Source organism: Parasteatoda tepidariorum, chromosome 1 (assembly GCF_043381705.1).
Source record: "Parasteatoda tepidariorum isolate YZ-2023 chromosome 1, CAS_Ptep_4.0, whole genome shotgun sequence".
Taxonomy (NCBI): Eukaryota; Metazoa; Arthropoda; class Arachnida; order Araneae; family Theridiidae; genus Parasteatoda; species Parasteatoda tepidariorum.
This window is the reverse complement of record NC_092204.1, coordinates 109,402,338-109,419,703: the sequence shown is the minus strand read 5'-3', so window position 1 is coordinate 109,419,703 and position 17,366 is coordinate 109,402,338. Positions and strand designations below refer to the sequence as shown.

The following is a 17,366-nucleotide window of genomic DNA, read 5'->3' as shown; positions in this document are numbered from 1 at the left end:
ATAAAAAAATGCCATAGGATATTCCTATGGGGTTTTGCCTGTGGTAAAATTTTGCCATTCACTTTTGCCATATACGTATGGCAAAATTTTGCCATACATGTATGGCAGAAGTGTATGGCGAAATTTTGCCATAGGCAAAACCCCATAGGAATATCCTATGGCATTTTTTATGGCAAACCTATGGCAAATTTTCCTAAGGGTTTGCTTGAATATCATCAATAGGACAGTCCCTGGCCATATCATCTGCTGCTGTTACCAAAAATGCTTTTAACAATTTAATTTTTCGTTAAATGTACAACTTTTTCTTCATAGCGATTTCCTATATCCAATTAATTTTTATTTACTATCCCTGACCAAGTGTAAATTTGTCCATAGCAATTATTAATTTTTCCAATTTTAATCATGTCTTAACATGTTTTGTACTTACCAATGCGTTCTCTTATATTGCGTTCTCTTTTATAACTGTGCTTAACACAACTCGACATAAATTTTCTGATTTAGCTTAGTATCACACATCAAAATTTAAAAAATTTTCATACTCGCTCCGACCATCGGACAATTATTTTACTTCGCTTTCTTTTAGGTTCCTCTAATAGCTGACGCTTATCTAACTAATTATGATACCAATCAATCAAATAAGCGTTTTTCATACTCGCTCCGAGCTCCAGACCCACTTTCTATTTTCCTGTTTTTTACAGCTTTAACAAATATTGGTTGATAGTACTCAATATATTTTGTTCCTAATCAACATAACCANTTGGAAACCCTTCGCTTTCTTTTAGGTTCCTCTAATAGCTGACGCTTATCTAACTAATTATGATACCAATCAATCAAATAAGCGTTTTTTATACTCGCTCCGAGCTCCAGACCCACTTTCTATTTTCCTGTTTTTTTACAGCTTTAACAAATATTGGTTGATTGTACTCAATATATTTTGTTCCTAATCAACATAACCAATATTTTCCCCTTTCGCTCCAACCACCGGACACATTTTCTAACGGTTAGTACTAACCATTCAAAATTTATTTGAATAAGAACAGCATTCAGAAAGGATTCTGCAAGTAAAACAGGGGAAGTTTATCAAAGAAATTTTTAAAAAAAGCTTTCTGTATATATATTTATTTTACAATTATTAAGATTTGCTTTTTTAATATCCATTGCAAAAGATTCTTGTAAGTAATTATTTTTTGATGTATGGTAAAATATCAACGAGAAATGTTGCCATAGCTGTATGGCAAAGGTGTACCATAGCCTATGGAAAAATGTTTCTTCATAAGATGTGCACATCTTAGTTTTATGGCAAAAATTTGCCATATAAAAAAATGGCATAGAATATTCCAATGGGGTTTTGCCAATGGTAAAATTTTGCCATATACGTATGGCAAAATTTTGCCATACATGTATGGCAAAAATATGCCATATAAAAAATGGCATAAGGATATTCCTATGGCAAAATGTTTGCCATACATGTATGGCAAAATTTTGCCATGCGTATATGGCAAAATTTTACCATTGGCAAAACCCCATAGGAAGATCCTATGGCATATTTTTATGGCAAACCTATGGTAAATTTTCCTAAGGGTTGTTCTGAGGTTATAGTAATATACTTTAGAGCAACCAACTTAAAGAGGTTATTTTTAAGGTGTACAGGCTATTTTTTTCTACACTTAAAGCAAATAAGCATATCTGAGGTGTGAATAATTTCACTCAATCTAAATTAAATGTATTGCTGAGTTACATATGATGATGATTTTATGAGGAGTAAATGAGGTTGAAATTGAGATTTATTAATGTCATCATTTTTGAGGCAAAAAATAACCTCATTTTTTAGCCAAGGTAAATTTTGTTACACCAAAACAACCTCAAAAACACCCTAGTTTCTTGTAAGGGGCTGTTTTTGATAATGCATTTTGAAAAAAAAAACATTTACCTCAATTTATTTGCTCTGATGTTACGAATTTTCAAATAATATTTTTAAAAGTAAATGTTTCAGGATGCTTTAAACAAAATTTTTGGAAAAAAGAGTTAGGTGTTAGAAACTTGAGAAAGGAGTTGGGTTTATTTGTTAAGAAATGAAAATTCGCGTTATAATGTAGAAAGAGGTTGAAATCAACCTGTACTAATCATAAGTGACACAAGACTATTCTAATCGTTGCTGAAGAGTTGGCGAATGCTTGCAGCTGTCTTCAAAGCTGCAAAAACTAAAGTTTTGCAGCAAATGCACTCATCTATAGAAACTAAAGTTCACCGTTAAAACTGCGTGTGTATGTTTTTAGTTGCGTAATAGGGGTATTAACATTTTAATTTTCAAGATGAAATCATTTTATAATGTATAATTTCTATCAGTTTTTGCTCTGTTAAGCATAGTTTGAATTTGTCTTGAGGTTCTCTCTGCTAATGTTTGATTTACTAACATATTTTATTTTAAAGATTAGTGTGTGTGTGTATGCAAACTAAATTACTGATTCTTACTTTAAATTGTCTCGTAAAAATAACTTTACTGATTTTTATGAGTATATTATTTTACTGTAATTATAAATTATATTGTTACTAAAAAACAAACATGGTTGTCGGTTTAGACCAAGCTGATTTACACCAAGCAGTGTAAAAATACATTTTTGGTGTTTCGCAATTCGCGGAACTATTCTTGGTTTTTGGCGTAGTGGAACATCTCTTTAATGTAAAGTAGTTGCCATTATTTTTGGAGTTAACATGCACAAAATGTTTTAACAATATAGTTTCGTAAATGATTTTAATCTTTGAAAAATATATTAACTTCCGTTGACCCTTGAAGTATCGTTCCGGCATCTTTCAATTTCTCGTATGAATCGCCTTATTTTGATGGTATTGTCACAAATGCCATTCCAACAATGTTCATAATACCCATTTGGATCGTTTTTTGAAACTAGTCATTGTTGTTTCGAATGCCACTTGCCAATACTAACAAGTCTACTTGGAGAAACCAAGCAAATTTATGGAAGTGGATCTATGTCCAATCTATGGTGGCTTTATCTATGGCCAAGAATACGACTTGAGCCACTCACACACGTCACAGCCAGTTTAAAAGGCGGTCACGTTCATGCATCCATTTGTTCATCCGCAGTTCATAATTTAGACCTGAGTATTCATCTCCTATTCAGTAACTCCAGAGGCATCGATTTGCTATGGGAATATGGAGGACTTTGCGACTCGATAGATTTAACATGCACCAATCACCATTTACTACATGGGGAGTCTCCAGTCGGCGGGGATCAAACTTACGACCTCTTGGAGAGGGACCCAACGCCCTTCCAACCAGGCCATCCTAACCATAATTCAAAAATTCTATCAACATTTAAAAAAATTTTTAAGTTACTTTATTTACCGAAAAACAAAAATGTCTGAAGCTAAAGATGAAAAAAAAAATAATCCCAGTTTAGTGCCAACGCTTCAAACAGCACGTTTAATCACATCAAATCATGAAAATGTTGTAACTTGTTGTATTGTTATTTCAAGAAAGTGCAAAATGATACTGATGAAACGGCGAAATGAAACTACAACTATTGACNTATAAATTTCTATGGTAGCCATAGGCTTAAGGGGTTGTGCCATACAAATCTCTATGGTAACCATAGGCGCATGGTACCTTGCCATACAAATTTCTATGGTAGCCATAGGTTGCCATAGATTACCATAGGCTTCTCTATGGCAAATTTTCCTAAGGGTACAACTATTGACAACATATGCGGAGACCTTCGAAGCCTTTGAAACTGTAAGGAACTTTCCGTATTAACGTGAACTTACGGAAAATGAACAGCAATTTGTATCAAAGGTCAAAAATTTGTTTTGACACTTCGAAGAAAACCAAAATTTCCAAGCATTTTAAATAAATATATGTGTTAATTTATTTTTTCTCTTGCTGGGTAAATAATTTTGTACAACCTTCCTAAATATTTTAAGCAAAAATACTTTTTTGTAATTATTAATTTTCATGTTCATAACTTAAAAACTTTTCATACATTTTAATGTCATTATTTTATATTTTTTGTTGATACACATTAGCCGCTTTCTTGTATCTATCGTTCAAGATGAATGGTACGGTGAGAAATGATCGATCAAAATTGTACTCTATAAGCGAAATCTACCAAATCACAACTAAGGAAAGCATGACTAAGAGCATGAAAATTTTTTGAGTGCCGGAGGAAGCAGAGAGAAATTAGACGATGATTGTGAGGAAAGTTTACATGCTTCATCGAGCAATCGAACTGATTTTTATGTTCGTACCATTCCATATTTCGATTGAAATTTATTTTTTTTTCATATAAAATTTTTGATCTTTAATGCGTACTTTTTTGCGTTTTTTTATAAGGATTATAAAAATAGAAATGTCAAGATTATTTTTAAAGCATTTACTTAATATAGATTTTATATCAGTGGTTACCAACTGGCTGCCCGCGGGCCGCATCCGACCCGCGAAACCTTTTTTTTCGTGGCCCGCGAACTAATATATACTAGTTGTCATTTTTTGTGGACAATTTTAGTAAAAAATCTATATGGGTTTCAAATACTTTTAAGCTTTATATGTTGACAATTTGAAGTCTGTTGCACATTAATTGTTTAATACATAGGTGCATATTAAAGTTATTGCAGCCAGAATTTTTAAATATGCAATTAAATATTTTTAAAATCCCACTTCTTATTTTAATTTGCAATTCAATATTTTTGTTTTGTGCAACTTCATAAAAATCTGACAGTAATATTCAATATTCCTTCAAACATAAGAGTCCTATGCAAAATTGTAATAAAGTTGCGGCCCGACATTTGACTGGTGTTTTTAATTGCGGCCCCCGGCCTCATGTATGTTGGAAACCCCTGTTTTATATAATACTTTTATTCTAAGCTTCTTTAAAAATTTTCTTAATAAATGTCTCGAATTTGATTGACGGTTTGAGCTTCTAGAAAATCTTATAACGTTTAATAGAAAACCTCAAAAGAAAATTTGATTACCCTTTTTAACATTAGGTCACCCTGCTTAGATATCTGTTTAGTTAGAAAAATTTATTTAATATAAATTTACAATTTGTCGCTTCAAATCTTTCCGTTAATTCAATCAAAAGGTTAAAAAAAGCTAGACAAGATTTTTATGATGTTATCTTATAAAGAAAGAGTTTTTCCTCCAAAAACAAAACAAAAAAAAATCTTTCAAAATGAGATTCTTTTCTCTTGGATGTCAGAAATAGTAAGGAATAAACTCTCCCTACTTCTTCGAATGGATAATTTTATTTTAGGAAGACATAAAATATTTCCGGGAAAAAAAGGTTTCAAACCCAAATCCTGAAACAAACGAAAATTAAATTTGTTATCCAGGATTTTTGGTTTGAAGGAATCAAAATTTTGTTTAGTGTATTCTCATAAATTTTATATATCTCTATGCAAAATAGGAAAAAATATTACTAGTTCAGAAAGAAACGCATTGAGGATATTTTTAATGGATTCTATGTAAAAATAAACTATAAGTGAATTCTGACAGTGAGAACCATAATAACATTAAAATTTGGTGTAATCAATATGTTACAATATATATTTTCATAAATATGATGCTAAATTAAACAATATTATTGCACTTATAAAATCTAATTGCACTATACTATGGTTCAAATTCATTGAAAATATTGAATGATATCACTTGAACGAAAACCTTATCTCGGTTGTAAAAAATTTGAAGCACATTATGGCTCAAAGTACAATTGTTATGATACCTTGGGATAATGAAATAAAACGTGAAAACTTTAAAATATATGAAACTAAGTTATGGCTGAAATTGGTACACTGTCATCATTGTTTTCAAATTATTTTAACTTGATAAACTAATGGATATGAATGCTGAATATTCGAAGAGCAAAAGACTTTTTCTTCTTCATTATAGCCAGCCACAGGCCAATGCAATAAAAACAGAAAATGTGTTGATGCAAATTTGTAGTGCACAGAGATGTGTAAAAATTGTCATGGTCAAACCTGCACTAATAGAAAATAATTTAAGTGGCAGAAAAACTTGAAGATGAATTTCCTCAACTAGTTTTTTACTATGATTAAATTATGTTTAGAATTTGAAAATAAGTTATTAATAATTTTCTATCGATTTCTCATTAATTATACCTTTAATTACATTATCACTATTAACCTATTTTATAAGTGTTATCCTAGTTTGAAACCTTTGCTAAGGAGTTGAAGTTGCCAATCATCGCTCCACAAAAGTCGAAAACTTTTATTATCACTGGATTATTAACACTAGAACCAACATTTATTACAACTAGAACTTACGCATATTACCATTACAACCTACATGAGACATATTCCTAAAGACTGATTACGTGAAAATGGAAAAGGGGCGTGAGTAAAAAATTCAAACAATCAAGTTTCATAACTTTAAGATTTTAGAGCAAAAGGAATTTAATTCTCAAGAATAGGTTATAGCTTAAATATTAAAAACAATCTCAGTAATAATATTATTTACAAGAAGTACTTAAATTTAAAGTTCAAGGGGGAATGAGGATATCACTAGGGATACTTTTTTTCATCAATATGGAATCTATATAAGTCATGTTCTACCGTTTAATTAAAATTTTAAATGAAAATCTGCGTAGAAGATTTATGTGGAAGCATCAAATAATTTATGAGCCATGATGGCCAAGTGATTAAAGCAATGAAATGTCATCGATCCCCAGTGGCGGTTTGACGCCCACTCAACTTCAGATCAATGGGCAACAGCTTATCTGGGAAGTAAAGGCGACCCGTGCGCAGTGATAACCGCATTGCCGTTCACGAAATTGTGAAGCCTACCTTCTTGACCCCCATGGTTTACAACAGGCTGTTGTGGGATTCCTGTTTGGAGGGGGATGTCATTCTCAGGAAGAAAAAAAATAGATGAAAAATATGAAACCACATAGCCATTTATTTGTCAACATTAAATTTGTTAAAAATTGAAGTTAATTGATGTTTAAATAGGAACTTGAATTTTTGTATTGAAATAAAAATGAGTAAAGTTTCGCTAAATAAGGATCTGGAGGAAATTATTTGGAGAAAAAAAAACTATTTTTATTAATAAAATGGTCACTTACATAAGAGAACCTTAATCTTAGCTGGAGCACTATTTGGTAAATAAAATTATCTATCAAACATAACTTTTTATGTAAGAGCTATCTGAATCAAAAATAAAAATCATTCATAAATAATAATAAAAAATGATTTGCTTAAATGGTTTATTTTATAATGATTTACTTTAAAATATTAAAATAATTTATTTGCTCTATACTATAAGTATAAACTTTTTATATTAATCATATAAATATCAAATCATATCAGTAATCCATGAAAGTCTGCATAATAAGGTAAAGGGTAATTTTTTTAGTAAATAATTTTAGCCACGGAATTGCCCGAAATGGATTTGCACATGGAAAAATTATATAAATTAATAAGGAAATTTTTTAGTAAATAACTTTAGCCACGGATTTAATACGGATTTAGCCACGAAAGTAATTTTAGCCATTTCGGACCAATCCGTGGCTAAAATTATTTACTAAAAAATTTCTTTATTAATTTACACAATTTTTCCATGTGCAAAGTCATTCCGTGTCTAAACTTATTTACTAAAATATTTTTTCTTTGTTAATTTATAAAATTTTTCCATGTGCAAATCCATTTCAGGCAAATCCGTGGCTAAAATTATTTGCAAAACAGGCAAGTNTTTCTCTTTTATATTTTTTTCTTAAATAAATATTTATTTTCTAAAATTATTTATGGCAACTTCTTTAAATTATCCAGTATAATATTACCTTGCGCACATCCATTTTCAGGCCCATCCTTGGTAACTAAGAAATCAAATGCACTTCAGTAATGCAGTAAGAACGGCACCTTAAAACAAAACTCCTCTAGTTATGCTCAATTTGCGATTTTGTTTTCATATTTTGCAAACTGGCATTCTTGTTACGAAAATATTTTTAAACGTTCTTGAAAAACTTCAAGTTCATGAATTCACTTCTCGCTTTATAGATTAAGTTTTATGTTTTTTTTCTTTTATTTTATTTTTTGTTTTTGCATGTTATTTTTACTTATTGTGTTCTATTTTATTTGTTGTAATTTTTGTAAAAAAAATTTTGAGTGCTCCTCACATTATTGTATTGATATATTTTGCTTTGTCTGTATTGATACAATGTCAGAAAGCTCTCTTTTTTGCTGATATAATCGTGTGGACTGATGAAAAGATTATATAGATTTCCTCATAGATTTCCAGATTTTTTAAAAAAAAATTTTTCCCCCCAGTTGTTCGTTTTTTTTTATTTTTTATAATTATTATTTTTCTTTTCCCCCTTTTTTCATATGTCTGTAATGAGATGTTTACAATTTCTTATACATTATACATACATATATATATATATATATATATATATATAAATAATGTATAAGAAATTGTAAATATCTCATTTTTTGGAAATCTTCAATTTCGAGAGATTGGCGCGTTCCCCACTTGTTCAGTCCTGAGATTTTGCATCATATTGCCTTATAGATGGGTCGGCATTTCCCTACTTAATAATAATAGAATACTAAAAGTTTAATGCAACACGAGCAATTGATTTATTTGGTGGGAAATAATGTGTGTTCTTTTTCAATATGGGTCCTTATTTAAGCCCGTCTAATTGAAACTATAAACACGTTTTTCGAGACACCGTGTTGAAAGCTTTAAAAAGAAAATCCAGTTTTCATAAAAATTGCGATAAATTTAAACACCGAGAGATAACCATTTTGATTTAATAGCCACTCAATCAAGTTGATATTATCATTATTGCCTGACAAGAGTTAAATAAGATATTACATTAAAATGAATAAAATTTACGTTATAATAAGTAAACCTCTATTATAATCAGATGACTTATTTTGAAGAACGATTTTAAAAAACTCGAGCCAGAATATTTATAACAACTTAATTCATGAAAAGACAGTCAAATCTTCGAAATTTACATTAAAATCTTTATTGTCTAATAAAAAATCAGTGTTTAATATTGCAGTAATAAAACTCACAGAAAAGAAATAAGTTTTATATTAAAGAATATAAATTCTACTTGCATATAAATGCAGTTCCATCCTTAAATTTTTCGTTTATAAATTCTTCTCAGTTATCTCTGTAGCATTGAATATTCGTCGGTGTAGGAAATATAACGCTTTTCTTTTGTTATCTTTAGTAAAATTTGACAGAAATATTTTCCTAATAAAAACCTGTATAGAAAGACATTAGTTTATTTCTACGTTTGCTTAATAACCCTCCTTAGTACGGGGTGCAAAAAGATTCACTAAATTGTTTTTAATTTACAATGTAAATCTTAAAAACTGAAAGGCATAAACCGACATAATTAATAAGGCTTACACATTTTGAAATTTGCTTTTGAATATTATTTGTCACCCTTTTTAGTGACTTAAGCAAAACACGTTTCCTCGAAGTCATCAAAATAAAGATTAACTATATTCACTACATGATGTTATTATTTGCGGTAAATTTAAATGATTATCAAAATTTACCACAATCAAACATTTTCTCCGATTATTACTTTCGAAGAACTGTAAAAATCGTATAACCACAGTACCCGAATTGCAGAGTCTCACGCGTTAAAGCGTCCACCAGGTTCGAATTCCAGTTCTGCTCGCGGCATGAGCAGACCACAGTGCTCACTTAAAATATCCTCTGTGGTAGGCGATAAAAGGTTATAATTTCATTGCCATCAGGCTAATCATGAGGGTTGTCGCACTTTTTGCCTCCATGTAACGCAAATACGGGTTAGTTCTATCAAAAAGTCGTACACGAAGACTAGTTTGTCCTAATGAATGCTTATAGGAGCTCTCCTGCTTTCTGGGTTGAGTTCAAAATTACAAGTCTATGGAGTTGACCATTGGTAGTCGTAAATTCGGAATCTGGTCAGCTGTTTAATGCCGATTATAAAATGAAATAAAGCCACATTACCTGAATTAGTATATTTTTAACTTATTAAAAAAGCACTTATTACCATATTGCCAGTTGAACCTATTACCTAAGTTATTCAAGTATCCTTTGTGTCAATAATAATAAATTGATTTTTTTCCAGTTCATCAAAAGTTTCTCCCTTTTTGCTTTAATTTTGCTTTTTAGAGAATAAATTTCGTTTCATATCAAGTAGATGCTTGCAAAAGGACGTCACGGTTAAGTTCGACACACATGAGTGAGGTTGCTTGCTGATATCCAATTAAATCAGCGTGAGAATAAAGCCGAGCCTTAAAGCTGTTGCGTGATTTGTTGCAATTACCAAATTACTATTGATTTTAAATCATTTAATTTTAAAGAAACCAGTTTTAAAAGCATAAACTATGAGCAAAATAAACGCGTGGTTTCTGATAAATTCAGGAATACTAATTCGGAGAATTAAAAATAATTAAAACAGCTTTAACTGGAGGTGAGAACTTAAATTGCTTCAAAGAATCGTCTTTTAACTCCCCTTGGTTTTCTCCAGTAATCAAAATTGTCTTGTTGGTTATTACATCAGATTACTCTACAGTAATTTCTCAGATTTCGAAAGCGTTTTTGATTTTCCAAAATTAAATAATTATTTGCGAGCCCAATATGTATAGCTTTTCATTTTAATTTTTGACAAGAATTTTAAAAATTAATATTAAAGATAGTTTTCACGGAACACCCTGCATAATTTCGAAGCCCTGAAGAAATGCACCTTTATAAGGATTCTTACTGAGGGGATTAGAACTTTCAACAATAAGCATGAACTGGTACTTTTTGGAGGACTTACTTTTTAGACGTAATTGATGCATTATTAATTGTGGTAATAGCTAATTTTGGTATTGTGTTACTAGGCAACATAGATAGACAGCAATAATTTGATTGATTAGGTACACCTGATCTAATTACTTCGGAAATAGATATCTGCCAATATTGATTTGTTACTATGAATTTTTTTAAAAAGAGGTGTGTTTGAGAAAATCCTTAAGAAACTTTAAAAAGTTTAAACAATTTCTTTCGACATTTTTATTGATATTTCGTGTATTTTATCCGAAATAAAGTAACTTACGAGTAAAGCTATTAAATTTGTAAAGTAAGAAAGTGCTGGTAAAAGTTTTTACTTTTTACATTCGTTCCGTTTGGGGAAAGCAAAAAGTATTACCATGTTCAGTTTTGAGACATTTTCATCAGCCATCTTAAGAAAAATAAACTTAAAAATAAAAAATAAAAACTGACATTGATGATTAACAGTTACAAACTCTCAACGGTAATAAAAATAGCATATTATTACCCAAAAAAACTTAGTTTCTTGTGACTACTAAATACTTATGAACTTTAAAAATATAATAAGCTAGATGGTTTGGAAAAATTTGCACCATTAATTTCATTAATTAGGTAATTAATTTCTTAAATTTATAACATAAATCTTTAATAAAATTTTTGAGTATTTATTTAAAAAAAATTTCCAACCAATTTTTTGGACTTTATATTTTAGTACTTACGTCCTATAATCTAATTAAATTTTTCAGCAACTATTAGACTGTTCTTTATAATTAAAAAAAATCAAAATGTATTTTTGCTTGTAACTAGAGAGTCAGAAAAAAATGTATAAAAGGGACGTTGGTGTTCCATTTGGGTCAAAGAGTTAAAGAGTATAAATCATGTTTCAAAATAATGAATTATTGTTTTGCCTAATGTCATTAAACTATTAGAAGAAAACTAGTTATAATTACTTTTTTGATAAGCAAATTCTGTCGGAAATGAAATATCCGCAACTCTTTCATATAGTTAGATAAGTTCGTACTTTTTTATTGGCTTAAATGAATTCTTCTTCTATTCAGGCACTACAGTCGGTTACCGGCCAAGGCCGTCTAAGTCCGTTTGCCCCATCTAGAACTATTAGATTCCATATTTCTAAATCTGTTAACTCCCATGTCCGTTAAACCACTTCTCTACTCTGTCTAACCATCCTGTCTTCCTCTTTTTTTTCCCTCTGGTGTTTGGAAGGTTATTTTTTTTACAGGATTTTCATCGTTATATTGGAATACATGCCCTATTCTCCTCATTTGAAAAACCTTGATCATTTTTTTGTCTTAGGTTTCTTGCATTTTGAGTTTATTTATTAGTTGTAACAAATTCTCCGGGTTCCGTTTTGTATTACTGTATCAAAAATTTTATCTTAATATTTTCTCGCGAAACTCTTCAGTTTCTCTTCGTCTGCTTTGTTAATTGCCATGAATTCGCTGCTGTGTAAGACTATTAGTCTCACAAGTGTCTTGTACAATTGCATTTTTGTTTTACAACTTATGTATTAAGATTTTAAATGGTTTCTCAATCCATGATATCATCTGCTAACCGTTGGTTCTATTTTTGATTTCAATTTTTATGTCATTATTATTATTTACTATCGTGCCTCAATATTTAAATCAAGCTAATTGTTCAAGCGCATATTCATTAATTTTCAGTGGTTGCAGATTTTTGAGTAATTTGTGAATAATGAATTTTTTTTTGTTTAGTACCTATTTTTAACAATAAAATGAACAAAATTATATTGATAGCTAAGTATTCGTTTTGACATTTTGAGATCCAGCGTCGAATATATTGGACAATATTCGGAGCAATTTCGTCACTTGAATAATATTTTAAAGTATTTTTTCTCTGTTTTTGTACTTTTTCTAACTGATTGCTTGCATTTGAAATCAATTGGATTCTCCCTTTGTCGAAATATTTTATTACGATGGAAATGCACAAGTTAGGTACAAAATATGATTCAAATAACCTCGTAGACGTAACATATAAATAACTTAATCTATTTCATGATCGAAATATCAAAAAATGCATTATAAAAATATCTTATAGTATGTAAAAATACTAAAAACTAAAATTGATCATATTTATATGTAATGATTAAAACTAACTTATAAAAGTAAATTAAGTTCAAACAGTTGAACACTTAAAAGATAATTCAGTGTATTTATGAAATGATTTTTGTCTACATGATTCTCAGTAAAATTCACATTTTCTTCCAAATGTTTTAAGTTCAGGTCTCAGGAGATTAAATTTTAGAGAGGTATTATTTTTTTTTCAGAGTTATGGGCAGTTGTCAACAACTTAGGCATTCTTAAAGGACTCTCCGTTGAACTAACTTCAATGCAAGAATTTCAAGACACTATGGAAGTTAACGTATTTGGTCAAATAAGAGTCGCCAAAGCATTTTCGCCTTTACTGCGACAATCAAAAGGAAGACTTGTTAACTTCACGAGTCTTATCGGTAAGCCAGGTCTATATGTTTTAAAATTAACAATAAAAAATTCTAGAAATTGGAAAATTTAAGAAAATCCGAATTAGAAAAATAAAAATGAATATGAAGATCGTGATATTTCATATATTTCGGAAAAATATTAAATATTAAATTGACAGCTAAGCTCCCGCTGTTTCCTTTTTTTTTTTTTTTTTTGATTTCAACATTTTGCATGTCATTAAATTTTTTTGACACAATATCTGAGATATTTCAAAAGAGGATGTACTTACTGAAATCTTTTTTCTCTCGAATTATGATAATTTTCATATCATTGAAATGGAATGTCAAGTTAAGAAAAATATGCATATGCTACAACTTCTCTTTGATTTTGATCAAAAGGTTCAAAAGCTGCTCGTGAAATTTGTGTTTTGTCTGGAGAAGGTGCCAAATATGAAAAAATTGCTCTTGATTAGAATGCCAAGATTAAAATTGGAAATTTTGTAATCAAAGACTCATTCATTTTGGCTTTCCGGTAAAATTGATTGAAGGTCGATTAAACCAAATTTCTCGCAAAAATTTACGTCAAGCGCCAATCGAAATAGTGGAGAAAATACAATGCTTTAAGTTTTTGTTGTTGTTATTCTCTTATGCCACTTGTCAATACTGACAAGCCTATTTTCAGACAAAGGGGTGCGTTTCTTTTTGCTTTCCAGTGGCGCCATTTAGGCCAAGTATACGACTCCTTCCACTCATATACGTCCCAGCCTGTTTCACAGAGAGTACACATTCACACACCATCCATACATATTCAGATAGTAATTTTGACCTGAACAAGAACATGATCAATCTCCGATTCAGTACCCTCAGAGGTATTGATTTGTAACGGGAATTTAAAAGACTTTGTGACTTCGACAGATTTAGTGTGCAACTCCAAGTTTTTAAAAAAGAATAAATGAAAAAAGGTGAAAATTAATTTCTTATTCAACAGTTCTTCGAAACTGTTACAAATTATCTTACAGACAATTCTCAAAAATTTCCAGAAACATTTTTATTTACTTCTTAAAACACATCCAAATATCCAGTCTTAAAAAAAGAAAGAAAAAAAAGCGATAGAAAGTAATTTTAATTTTATTCAAGCTTCGTTTCATTAAAATCTTTATCATTCACAAAATATAACGTTAAAATTCTGTAACACGCTTGTATATAGAAATGACTTATGAAATGGAAAAAAAAAAACATATTCTTTTTCCCTGAACACTTGGTTTTTAAGTAAATAAATGCTGTGAATCAATAAATTTATTTTATACTTCGGCATTTGTTTAACTGTGCTCCTGTTTTCGAGGCACGGTGGTCTAGGGGTATGATTCTCGCTTAGGGTGCGAGAGGTCCCGGGTTCAATTCCCGGCCGTGCCCGGATTAATCTTTAAGACGGAAATTCGATACATTTTAGAAGTTTCCTTACCAGACTAAATTATTTATGAAAATAACTATCATGAAATGAGATTGATTTATTCAAGGAAAAATAATTCTTTATGAAATCAATAAAGAAATGTACGTTCATTGAAGACAATTAACAAAACAATTGAAAATAATATACTTTCCTTTTTTCTGACCTTTAGATAAAATTATGTGATTCAGTATGAACAAAAAAAATTACGAAAGGAAGAAAATTTTGATTATATTTTTGCAATCACTTGTTACCCATTTGTCAAATGTTTCCTTTTCTTCCTAAATAGATTTTCATAAACAAAAATTGTCATTCATTGCATAAACTGCATCATTTGATTTGTCCTTTTTGGTTTTAAATTCCAATCAATATACATTTCTTAAGACGTCGCAAAATTGGTTTTGAAGTTGATTGAAGATCAGTTCATTTTAAAGTTCTAACTTAAAACAATATTTAAAAGAGAATTCTAAAAAAAAAATATCAAACAGCAGCGGTCGCTATAACAACGCATGCAATGACGAAGCATGCGCACTGTTTACTATTACTCTTGAACACAGTTGAAAAGTGGGATGAATTAAATTAGTCCTATAGTAGCTTTTAAACACCGCAAACAATAATCTAGCACAGAATAGTTTTTAACTTTTTTCTCTCTATATGTTTGATTTTGCTTTAATTAACAAAACGAAGAAAAAAGTGCAAAATTTCTGCTGTAAGGTGGAAACAAACCTGAATTTTTGATATTTTGCGATTAACATGCAACTTTTGTTAATCAAATTACAAATGAAATAAAACTCGAAAAGAAGATTTTTGCAATCGAAATTTATTGCAAAAAGCCAAAAATATGACTTAATACTGAACTGATATATATAAATTTCAATGCATAAAAAAATAACATCATATTATTTGGCGAAATGAAATATCTATGAAACATAAATAGGATTTATTTTTTATGCATGTTTTGCAATTGTATTGTAATTGTTTATATACATATATACATAAATATATTTACACAGGAAGAATGGTATTGCCACACATGACTGCGTACACAGTTAGTAAATTTGGTGTCGTAGGTTTCACAGAGTGCTTGAGACTAGAAATAAATGTTTGGGGAGTTTCGGTTATATCTATTGAACCAGAGATTTACAAGTAAGAGAGCAAAAATGTTAGTAATACTTCAATTCATTGTTTTTTAATTACTTTTATAGGAATTATCTTTACATTTTTGTACACAGTAACGCTTAGTAAAAAAACAGGATTCTCAAAAAATGTTGCGTGATTTTTATTTTGTTTTTTGAATTTGGAGAGAACAGATTTTGTTTTATTACGCAGAACACCATAACCTGCTTTAACTTATCGTTTTTTCTTCTTCAAATGTTTGGTCATTTTTAGACCAGTTGATACATTTTAGATGTAACACTGACTAATAAAAAATATAGTTTGAAATTCCAGCTTAAAATATATTATAGTTAATTAATTCAAAAATAAAATTGCTTGTCATGCGTGGGGCTTGAAAAGTTTTATCAGTCATGCATTTTTAATTTTATCTGTCTGGCCAGTCACGTAAATTTTCAAAAAGAGATAGTTTAAAGTACCGATATAACGTTTCATAAATTATACGAGTAATTTTTAAGTGAATATTCAGTACAAAAGTGATGAGAATAAAAGGAAAACAGATAACATTCAAAAAAACTAAATGCTATTGAATTTAATTATAAAAATAAAAATTTGTTAACGTAATTAATAGAATTTGAAACGTAAAAACTTAATTAAACAATAGCAGTGTTTCAAACTAACATATTGAAGAGCGTGACCGATATTACTTTATAATTTTAATAATATCACTTCGTTGCTGATAAAAATGCTCTGCATTCACCCCATAAATGCGTATTCGTGCTAAATACATACTTCCTAGTTATTTCTGAGATGTATTTTAAATAAAAGTGGTGATATACGTAGATACATTGATAATGCATTTCTTTTGAGGCGCATTAATAATGGATACATTCATGTATTTTCATTGCAATTTAATAAAAGAGATGTAAAGGTATATAAAAATTTCATTCGGGATGTACTATGTGGACTAATTTGCTTGGCTAATGCTAAATATGATGATCTCGGGATTTAATCATTACAAAACGCCTTTAACAAAATATATTTATTAACAAAACAAGGATGATCTTCATGATACAGTGCCATGGAGGAGACTGATTACATTTAATGGTATGATTTCATATTACTGCGCAGAGCGCCATCTGTTTAGTTTTAGAAATTATTATTATTTACTTTGAGAAATATTATTAACAAAAATACTATTAACAGCTACCTTGACTAACATGGACATTTTGTGGTTTTCCGATCCCTGCTATCACTTGTAATACGCGTTGTAACAAAAATGAGTTTTTTGAAAATACTATACATTTTTTTGAAATATTAAGTTCCCAAATTATTAGACCATATGAAATAATAAAATATTAACTTAGCAACAGAACTACATCTTTTCTTTCAAATATTTTTTTTATTAATTACTTTTACGAAAACATCCATAAACGCATCTCGTACGTTAAAGTTAAGATTGAGTGATCGAACAGATTGTGCATGGAAAGGATAGAGAGAGCAGAAACAAAGCATTCTGTACACCAGAGTTGGCCAAAAATGTAATCGATTAC

The 17,366-nt window shown here is 29.7% G+C and overlaps 1 protein-coding gene and 1 non-coding gene across 2 annotated transcripts in view; both read left to right on the top strand.

Annotated features, from left to right (window-relative positions):
• The window catches only part of LOC107449100 (cGMP-specific 3',5'-cyclic phosphodiesterase), a gene marked incomplete in the record, with an annotated part of 371,784 nt that overhangs the window by 119,538 nt on the left and 234,880 nt on the right, over positions 1–17,366 (top strand).
• Positions 14,595–14,666, top strand: TRNAP-AGG (transfer RNA proline (anticodon AGG)). The gene has a single exon. It is a non-coding gene; the product is annotated as a tRNA-Pro (tRNA).